We start from the raw sequence: 9,449 nt of genomic DNA, 5'->3' as shown, positions 1-9,449 counted from the left end.
TTACTATGAACTCTCTTGAATCCACAGGCTAGTTTCTTCTTTCACCACTTTGCGATGACTTTGGTCTAGAAGATACTGCAGATTGAAGCAATTGCCTGGCTTGGGGTATCATGTTGGTGCCCTTGAGTAGTTAAAGATATGAAAAAACAGCATCTCTATGTTAAGCAAGAGGTTTTCCTTTGGTAACTATATGTAGAAACCCTAAACATCTCAAACATACAAAACCCTATGTTCTCTGGACTCATGACACTTGAACTGAGAACTACTATTTTTCTTTTATCTCAACTTGCTTTTTTATCTCAAACTCTGCTTTCACAATTGTGTTCTGTGTTTTAGAGCTAGAATTCTTTCAAATGTGGTGTAATTCTGTATGTTAATATTTATCATTTTTTATTTAATTGCATGTATTCTCTTTCTAATGCCCTAGATTCTATTACAGCATCTCCTGGAAGAGATGGTGTGTGTGTGTGGTGAGGGTTAATAAACAGAGAGACTTGGCGACATGGAGTATGAAGGGACAAACAAAATTAAAGGTATTTCATAATGTTTCCTAAACCCAATTGAGAGCTCAGATTTGAGGAGGTCTAGATGGTTAGAATTGAAAATAATTTATTTTGAATAAAATAAGTGGCCCTTAAAAAAGTCATTCATTCTCTCTGTCTCTCCTTTCTCTTCTAAAATGGAAAGTACAATATGAAATCACGGAAAATACTTCACCTTGACTTATGGAGATTTACTTAAAGATCAAACTAAATATAGATTTGAATAGTCTGATTAGATGCAAGAAACCTTGGTCATCAACATTTCCACGAATAATACATTTAAAGAATAAGCAAAAGTACAGTGATCTAACAATACTCAAATCAGAAAAGATTTCTCATTTGTAAGCTTTGTCAAACTGATATTCTTTATTTATCCTTCTTTTTATTTTCATACCGAGACACTGTTCAGGAGGGCAGACAAATTACTCCAGAAAAATGAGAAATGGGCTGGTAACTGATCCTCTTTGAGAGAACCCCGGTTTGTGCTGTGCATGACATTTCATGAATATATTATATAAAAATTATATATTTATGTGTCTGTCTTCTCTAGAGTAGAGATCATTTTACTAAATTATATCACTGGCACAAAGCATAGTGCTATGATAGCATAGGCAAACAGTAAATATTTGCAAAATAGACCTAAATATTTGCTAGTCACACTTTGTTTCATTGACAACTTCTGTCCCCTTTTCTGGAGCTTGGCAGTGTTGATCTGTGAGGATGCGTGAATGGTAAAGTAGTGTCAGAGATGTTGAGGAAAGAAAAGAAGAAAGACATATTAACAATGATGAGTGTCAGAAATAACTTTCAGGGCTGGCTCTAAACGTTTCTGACAGTGACCTTATAGTTGCTGAAGTCTGTAATTTAATTGCATTGACTGGATGATACACATTCAGTATCACTTGAGGAGATGAAATGACTCGTTTCAGTGACTGCTCTTCTCTACCAGCTATCTTGTTCTATTGAGTTGCAGTTAAGGAAAGAAATTTACATTATCAGTGTAAAAGGGGTGTTGTATGAAATATAGGAAATAATTTTCGATGTTTCATTGAGGGGAGTTTGAACTCAGCACCTCTTTTGAGTATTTCTTCCAGGAAGGTGGAATGAGAACAGAGACTTTGAAAGAATGGTCATATTACAAAAAATTCTCAATTTGTAGAGAAGTTTCCAGAAGGTTGCTAGGCAGACAATGAATGTGCCATCTGTGGAGTAAAAACAAGAAGATATGGAAAGGATTGCATGTTTTTGTTACCATGTCTGAGCCTACCAATCTCTCCTTCCTTTCTTTTTCGCTTGTTTCTGATTCTCTGCCATCCTCCTCTTTATTCTCTCAGGGCTTGTGGTTTTTATATTGCTTTCCCTTGCTCTCTCTCTCCTACTCATTACTGTTTGTTAAGGTTGAGGCTTTAACTCCACATATTGCACACACTAGTGATGTGGATATGTGTTTGGTAGAGGATTAGTTAGAGGATTAGTAAGAGTTCAGTGAAGTTGGCTAGGTGTTCAGAGGGCTGTCTTCTGTGATCCAAGTACATGGGTCTCTAACTCTACAGTGGGAAGGAACCTAAGAGGGACTTGGAGACCACAGTGGTCACATAAGTATTTCTCCTACATTTCTGTCTTGGGATTTTCTTGTTGAAACTTGGTCGTGGATCTTAACACTAATATTACCCTCACTGGAAAAAAAGATTAGATAAACCCAGGCATTATATATAGCCTTTCTGGGCCCCAAGCTCCTCATTTTTAAGGGCTGGAACTGAACTAAATAATTTAGAAAGTGTCTTTCAACTCTTAGCATTAGGGCATCTAAATTTTGTGTAATTATACATAAGGGTGGATTTATTTTAAATTGTTTCCTTTCTTTCAGCAAAAGGAAATAGTGATGTGGACATTTTAATGAGTTGGTGAGTTTATGCATTTAGCAATATCACAATGGAAATATAGTTGTTGTTTTGTGCTGGAAGTAAATATGATGACTAAGCAACTCTCCTACCTTAAACAAAAGGATAACATTTAGAGGTATATTCCAAATACAAAATAAAAAGTGGATTTCTCTCTGTTGGTAACGAAGCTTAAAAATTCAGTCCCCATGTTATACCTTTCTTTTAATTGTGCTTTTTCCATCATACTATTTTAAACATTTAAATCTAAAATTGGTAACCTGATCATACAACTAAGGGGCATATTAAATTATGTAGAGAAAGAAAAACTGTGGCTAAGGTAACAAGACAGACCAGAGTTTTGAATGAACACTATAGACAGACCTGTGCTGGGAAAGTGTTATAATGAAGTCTTTCTGGTTTTAACTAAACTGTGGAGAATGTGCCAAAGAGCAACCCTCACTATGCCCAGAATTCCACACTAGGTTGAAGTCAAATTCCAAAGGCACCATCTCTATTCATTATCTGCCCAGATGCTAGAATGAAATTTTATAGTCACAGAAAGTTCTAGTTTATTTTCTTCAGTACAGGCTAAAGCTAGTTCTATGTGAGAATTGATTGAATGCAAATATTTAATGTTCAAATCCATTTTCAGGTTATCTGTTTCTGTTTTTTGTTTGTTTGCTTATTTGTTAGGTTTATTTTAGTGAATGTATAATATATAATGGGATATAAAATACACTTCTTCCATTTCCATGGGAGAATGTCACTGAAGAATGTGAGTATATAGGAAAAGACTCATTCAAAGGCAAGAACTATTTATTTTTTCTAGGTACGAAGTCTTTCTGCTCTTGAAATAGCATGGTGGTAGCAGGTGGGACGTTACACTAGAGAGGGGAGTGAATGTCTCCATTTTAAGTTGGCAATGGCCACTTGTGTGACTCAAAATGGAAAGTTTTAGCAATGCATTCTGGCTCCCTGGCTTTCTTGATGGTCTCAAGCTGATCTGGCAGGTGTGACTTCACTTTGGGAGTCTAAAGGCTGTTTTCCGACAAGTTGACAGAAACGAAGCGTTCTTAGGTACAAAATTAGAAATAAACCCAGAGCAGTTGATGTTGTCCTGGTAACCAATACTGATTCCTGGATGCTCAGCAAAGATATTTCCTCTTTTCCTCCATTAACTTTAGCACACTTTGGTGCCCAAGATCAAGGCTAGCCTTTAAAGGAGGTGCCACCCATATGTTATCCTAAGAAAAGAGTTAACAGCAAAACCTGTTGCCCAGAAGCTGATCTGTGCTGGAAACAAGGGATCTCTTGTTTCCTGGGAAGAGCCTGAAGACTATGTTTTGTTTTGTTTGTTTCTTAAAAAAACATATGGGATTGACTGTGGGAAAATATGTCTACCCATCCTTACATAGAAAGCTGGGCAGAAATGGCATGCAAAATGTAAAATTCCAGATTGCACAGCTTTAACTGATTGCGGTCGCAGTTGATTTATCTGGGGGGGGGGGCGGCCGGTTGCTGAACCCTCGGCTCTCGGCGTTGCTCGGAGGGTACCGGCGGCGGGGGCTCTTTCCCGGAGGCGAGGGCGAGGCGGGGAACTGGGCCCGGTCCCCGGCGGAGGCGTGCAAGGTGTGGAGGGCGGCGAGAAGGAACAGGCAGGACACGGTTCTTTGAGGGTGAAGAAGCCAAGAGAGTTTATTAGGGGTGAGCACAGGTTATATAGGCTGGCATAGAGGGCGGGGGTTGTTACAAGTCAATGCTGAGGGGATAAAGGCTAGGATTGGTTCTGAGAGTGTGCGGAGGTTAGGATTGGTTCTAAGAGAGCACGGAGGTTGTTTGAAAAGGGGCGGGAGTTGCTCTGGCAACGGTGTCTGGCAACAATGTATGCGCACTGGTGGTGATGGGAGTTGCACTGGCAACGGGGAGTGTCCGGGCAAGATAAGGGGGTGGGGAAAAGGCGGTTCCCTCCGGCAAGCCTCCCCTAACGGTGGTATTTTGGGTGAGGAAATGGGGCCTGCCTCCGGCCTCACTTTCCCAGGCCTGGGGGGCTGTGGAGGGCGCTGTCGCCCGTGCCCACCACCCTCCCCAGGGGCGGATCCGGTCCCCTGGCCCAGGCCCGCCAAGTTGAAGCACGTAATCAGTGTCCCGCAACTGATGACTGAAACGAAGAGTGAGGGAGAGTTTCTGCACAGGAGTTGATGAGGGGGGTCTCTTGGTTATAAATCAGCAAAAGAAATAAAGGAGAACACCCTTAGCAGATTCATCCATTCATTTTTTAATATAATGCACAATTCTTTATTGGTGACTATAAGCCAAGCAGTGCCCTCAGAGCTGGAAATGTGTCAGCAAACATAATAGAGACCCTCTCACCATTGATACCATACTGTAGTAGAGATGTATTAGTCAGAGACACAGAGCCAACAGGATGTGTGTGTGTGTGTGTGTGTGTGTGTGTGTTGAAGTTTATTATAAGGAATTGCCTCATGAGATTATGGGGGTTGGAAAATCTGAATTTCATATGGCAAGCTGCAGGCTGGAAGTTCCAGTAAAAGTAATGTTGAAGTCTTGAGGCAGAAATTCTTCTGATCCCTGGGGTCCTTGGTTCTTGTTGTTAAGACCTCCAAATGACTGGATGAGGCCCATCCACATTATGGAGGGTAATCTTTACTTAAGGTTAACTGATTATAGATGCTAATCTCATCTGCAAAATATCTCCACAGTAACAGCTAGGTCAGTATTTGACAAAACAACTGACTGTCATAATCTAGCCAAGTTGACACATAAAATTAACCACCACAGGAAACAGACAATAAATACATACATAAACAACTGTATTTTAAACAAATGATAAACTTTGGAATGTTTTAAGTAGGGCATAATATAAAAATGATTTACACTTTATAAAAAAAATAGCTACTTTATGTAAAATGGGCTATAGTGGAGCAAGAAGAAAAGAAGGAGGACCAGTAGGGATGCTGAAAAAATTCCCATAAAAGTCTTTTGATGCATAGGATGAGGATTGCAGTGGTGCAGGAGCTGATATTTATTGGATTTGGGATCTTTATGGAGGTACTGCCTCCAAGGCTTTTTTGGGGGAGAATGCATATAGGGTGGGTTGGAGGAGAAATTTCTAAATTTCTTAGATTTTTGGTCTGAGCAAATTGATAGATAATGTGCCATTCCCCCAGATGGAGAAGAATGAGGTTACAGGGTTTTATCTTCTCCCCTCCCTCCTTCCATCCTCCCTTCTTCATTTATTCCTCTTTTCCTTTCTTTCCATTTGGAGGAAGGAATCCAGGCATATTAACTTTGAGGTATCTATTAGACACATACACTGTGTCTGAAGAAGGCCGACAGCATCCCTTGTGCATAGTAATTGGTATTTTAAAATAGAAGACAGACAAGAAACAACCACACACTCGTATAATATAAATTCAGAGTATAAGCGCAATGACAAAATCATGGTGAGTGCAATGGTAGATAGATTTATCCAAATAAGGTATTTCTGAAAGATAAAAAACTAAATCTAGAAAGATTTTATCACTCAACTAGCCCTGGAATTGGTGTTCAAGTAAGAGAATACCATGCATGATTGCGTTCATTTCTACCTTTAATTATTTGATAGAGAAGGAGGGTACATTGCTGATGTCTCTTCAAGAGATGTAAGCTGAATTTTCAGTTTCTGTATAGTTCTGCACAGGGCTATAATTTTGTGTCTATATTTTTCCTGGGTAAAGAAAACCAAAAGATCTCTAGATTTGTCCAGTTTAAGAGATGATATATAAACTCACAAGGCATCAAGTCTACCATTTCTTTTAAATACAAAAAAGCCATGCTTTCAATGTCATATTTAAAGTTCAAAATATGTATTCCATATCACAAAAGTATATGGGAATCCATTAACTATTGTTAGATATGTTATGGATATATTTAAAAACACATTCAAGGTAAATAAAGGAAAAACTAAAATAAAAATTACAACACTTGTGAGCCAGGCACTGATAAATCTTGAATTATGATGCAGATGTTTATCTGCATCAGGATCTAAATAGAATCTGATTTGGCTAATGCATACCTGATTCATTTGTTTAATTATTTTTTTAAGAGCTGAACATAAACAGCTCTAATCTCCCATACAGAGAATTGTCCATGTTAAAAAAATAAATAAATAAGAAACCATACTGAGATTTAGGATGAAGCTTTCTCAACATTTCATTCATTTAGAAAGCATTCATCTAAACTGAATAAAAGGAAATTAAGAAGCAGAAAATCAGCCAATTGATTTATAATGGAAAAGATAGAAATGTTTGACTAACTCTCAGAAGGAAAAATCTTTGTTTACTATTTTACTATTTTAATAAGGTATTGTCATGCAGAGTTGTTTCGTTTCTTTCTTTTTCTATCCTTTATCTCTTTCCTTTACTTTTCCTCACCGTTCTTTTTTAAGTCAGAGATCATAAGCTTAAAAGAGGTAGGGAGGAAGGACCAAAGACTACAAACCATTGGCTGTGCTAAGCCATTCAGCAGAGCATAGAGTGTTGCGTTAAGGAAATAAAGATCATTTTTAAAGAGAGAAATTTAAGTTGAGCAAGTGGCCACAGATAGTAACTGGTAAGAAAGGGAAAATTGCTGGTACCTTGAAGGTAAAGATGAGAAAATGAGAATGCCAGGTGGAACTCAGCAGGGTATTAATAAAGGGATTAGAAGGTCATAACCATAGGAAGAAAGGTTAATTTTGTAGCAATATTGTATGCCCAGGCTTAGGAGAAAGGAACATTGAAAAGAAGGTCAAATGAGGGTATATTGAAGATTCAAGTTAGATAAATTCCTAATATGGAAGGAGGGAAAACATAAAGATTACATCTGTAGGAAGACTAGTGAGTGGGAACAGCTAGGAAAGTTTACATGAAGCATTTAAAAAATGTGAAGTTGAAATTAATCTTAGATAAGTTATCCAAGACTTTATCATCTTTATCAGATAGATCTGAAATTTGAGTCCACCTCTCTGTGATATCAGGACTTGGATTCTTTCCAATGTATGCTACTTGGAAGTATATGTCATGTCTAACATTAGTATAAAGAACAATTTTCCAAAACCAGAAAACTTAATAGAGTTAAAAAATCTTGTGAGTCTCAAGTGACTGGCCAAACGGAAGGGTACAAAAAAATAAACGTGATGACCACGTGATTGAAAGATAATATTATCAGGTGTATTGTTAAATTAAAGCCTTCTCTTTTCTCTGGGTGGGCTTTGATTACTCTAATAAAGAAGGCTAAAGAGGCAGCTACCATTGCCCAGCTGAAACCATCGTCAGAATTTCGGGCAAAGACTGAACTGAGATCTTTCCCTAGCGAATGGCAGACCATCAGGAAGGCTCTATTAAAATGAACACAGACAGGTCAAAAGCACCTGAAGAAAAAATCTGATGCCTTGACCCTTTGATTTCAACAGATCCTAAAGAGGGTAACAGAGACAAAAATGTTGATGGGCAAAGTGATGAGAGAAGCTTCCTTTTTACTTGCTGAGGCCATGTTCACAGCTGGGGACTTCAGCACCACAGTTACCCAAAATGTGAATAAAGCCCAAGTGAAGATTCGCACAAGGAAAGATGATGTAGTGGGAGTTATCTTGCCAATGTTTGAACGTTACCATAAAGGAGCTGATAGCTATGAACTGGCTGGCTTAGCCAGAGGTGGGGAAGAGCTGGCTAAGTTAAGAGAAATTACGCCAAAGCAATGGAAAGTACTGGTGGAACTAGCTTCGCTGCAGACTTCCTTTGTTACTCTGGATGAAGGTATTAAGATAACCAACAGGTATGTAAACGCCACTGAACATGTCATCATTCCTTGGATTGAATGTACTCTTGATTGTATCATCACAGAGCTGGAGGACTGAGAGCGAAAAGAGTTCTATAGAAAATACAGAAGAAGAACAAGATTCTCAAGGAAAAATTCTAGAAAGACTTGGAGCAGCAGAGAGCAGCTGGAGAGGTGATGGAGCTGGTTAATATTCTGACCGAAGAGAAGGATGAGGATCTTCTGTTTGAATAATCTTTCTGCCTCTGGTCCTTTCAGAAGCCCTAATTCTGGCTCCATTTTAATTCACGGCATATAAGTGTGGTATCTGTGGCTATGCGTTTTTTGGCCTAAGAGTTTCAATGGTTGTAAAATTTTCCTGGGCATCAGTTTATGGCATTACTTTTGCAGAATCACACTTCAGCAAACATTTGTAGAACCTCCTCAGGAATTTACTAAGCAGAAGTTTTCCCCTACTCCATTTACATCCGTGTAACATGTGGTCTGCTTAACAAGCATATTAAGAAATAATGCTTTAGCAGCATTATTCACAATTGCCAAGAGATGGAAACTACTCAAATGTCCTTCAACAGATGAGTGGATAAATAAAATGTGGTATATACACACGATGGAATACTACACGGCAGTAAGAAGGAACGATCTCGTGAAACATATGACAACATGGATGAACCCTGAAGACATAATGCTGAGCGAAATAAGCCAGGCACTAAAAGAGAAATATTATATGCTACCACTAATGTGAACTTTGAAAAATGTAAAACAAATGGTTTACAATGTAGAATGTAGGGGAACTAGCGATAGAGAGCAATTAAGGAAGAGGGAACAATAATCCAAGAAGAACAGATAAGCTATTTAACGTTCTGGGGATGCCCAGGAATGACTATGGTCTGTTTATTTCTGATGGATATAGTAGGAACAAGTTCACAGAAATGTTGTTATATTAGGTAACTTTCTTGGGGTAAAGTAGGAACAGGTTGGAAGTAAAGCAGTTATCTTAGGTTAGTTGTTTTTTTCTTACTCCCTTGTTATGGTCTCTTTGAAATGTTCTTTTATTGTATTTTTTTTTCATACAGTTGATTTAAAAAAGAAAAAAAAGTTAAAAAAAAAAAAGGGGAAAAAAATATGTAGTGCCCCCTTGAGGAGCCTGTGGAGAATGCAGGGGTATTGGCCTACCCCACCTCGATGGTTGCTAACATGACCACAGACA

General features: G+C 38.4%; 1 pseudogene; it reads left to right on the top strand.

Annotated features, from left to right (window-relative positions):
* Positions 1-502: 502 nt before the first annotated feature.
* Positions 503-8,476, top strand: LOC119516478 (annotated as a pseudogene).
* The last annotated feature ends 973 nt before the right edge of the window (positions 8,477-9,449 follow it).

The sequence above is a fragment of the Choloepus didactylus genome, chromosome 20 (genome assembly GCF_015220235.1).
Source record: "Choloepus didactylus isolate mChoDid1 chromosome 20, mChoDid1.pri, whole genome shotgun sequence".
Lineage (NCBI taxonomy): Eukaryota > Metazoa > Chordata > Mammalia > Pilosa > Megalonychidae > Choloepus > Choloepus didactylus.
This window is presented reverse-complemented; position numbering and strand designations above follow the sequence as displayed.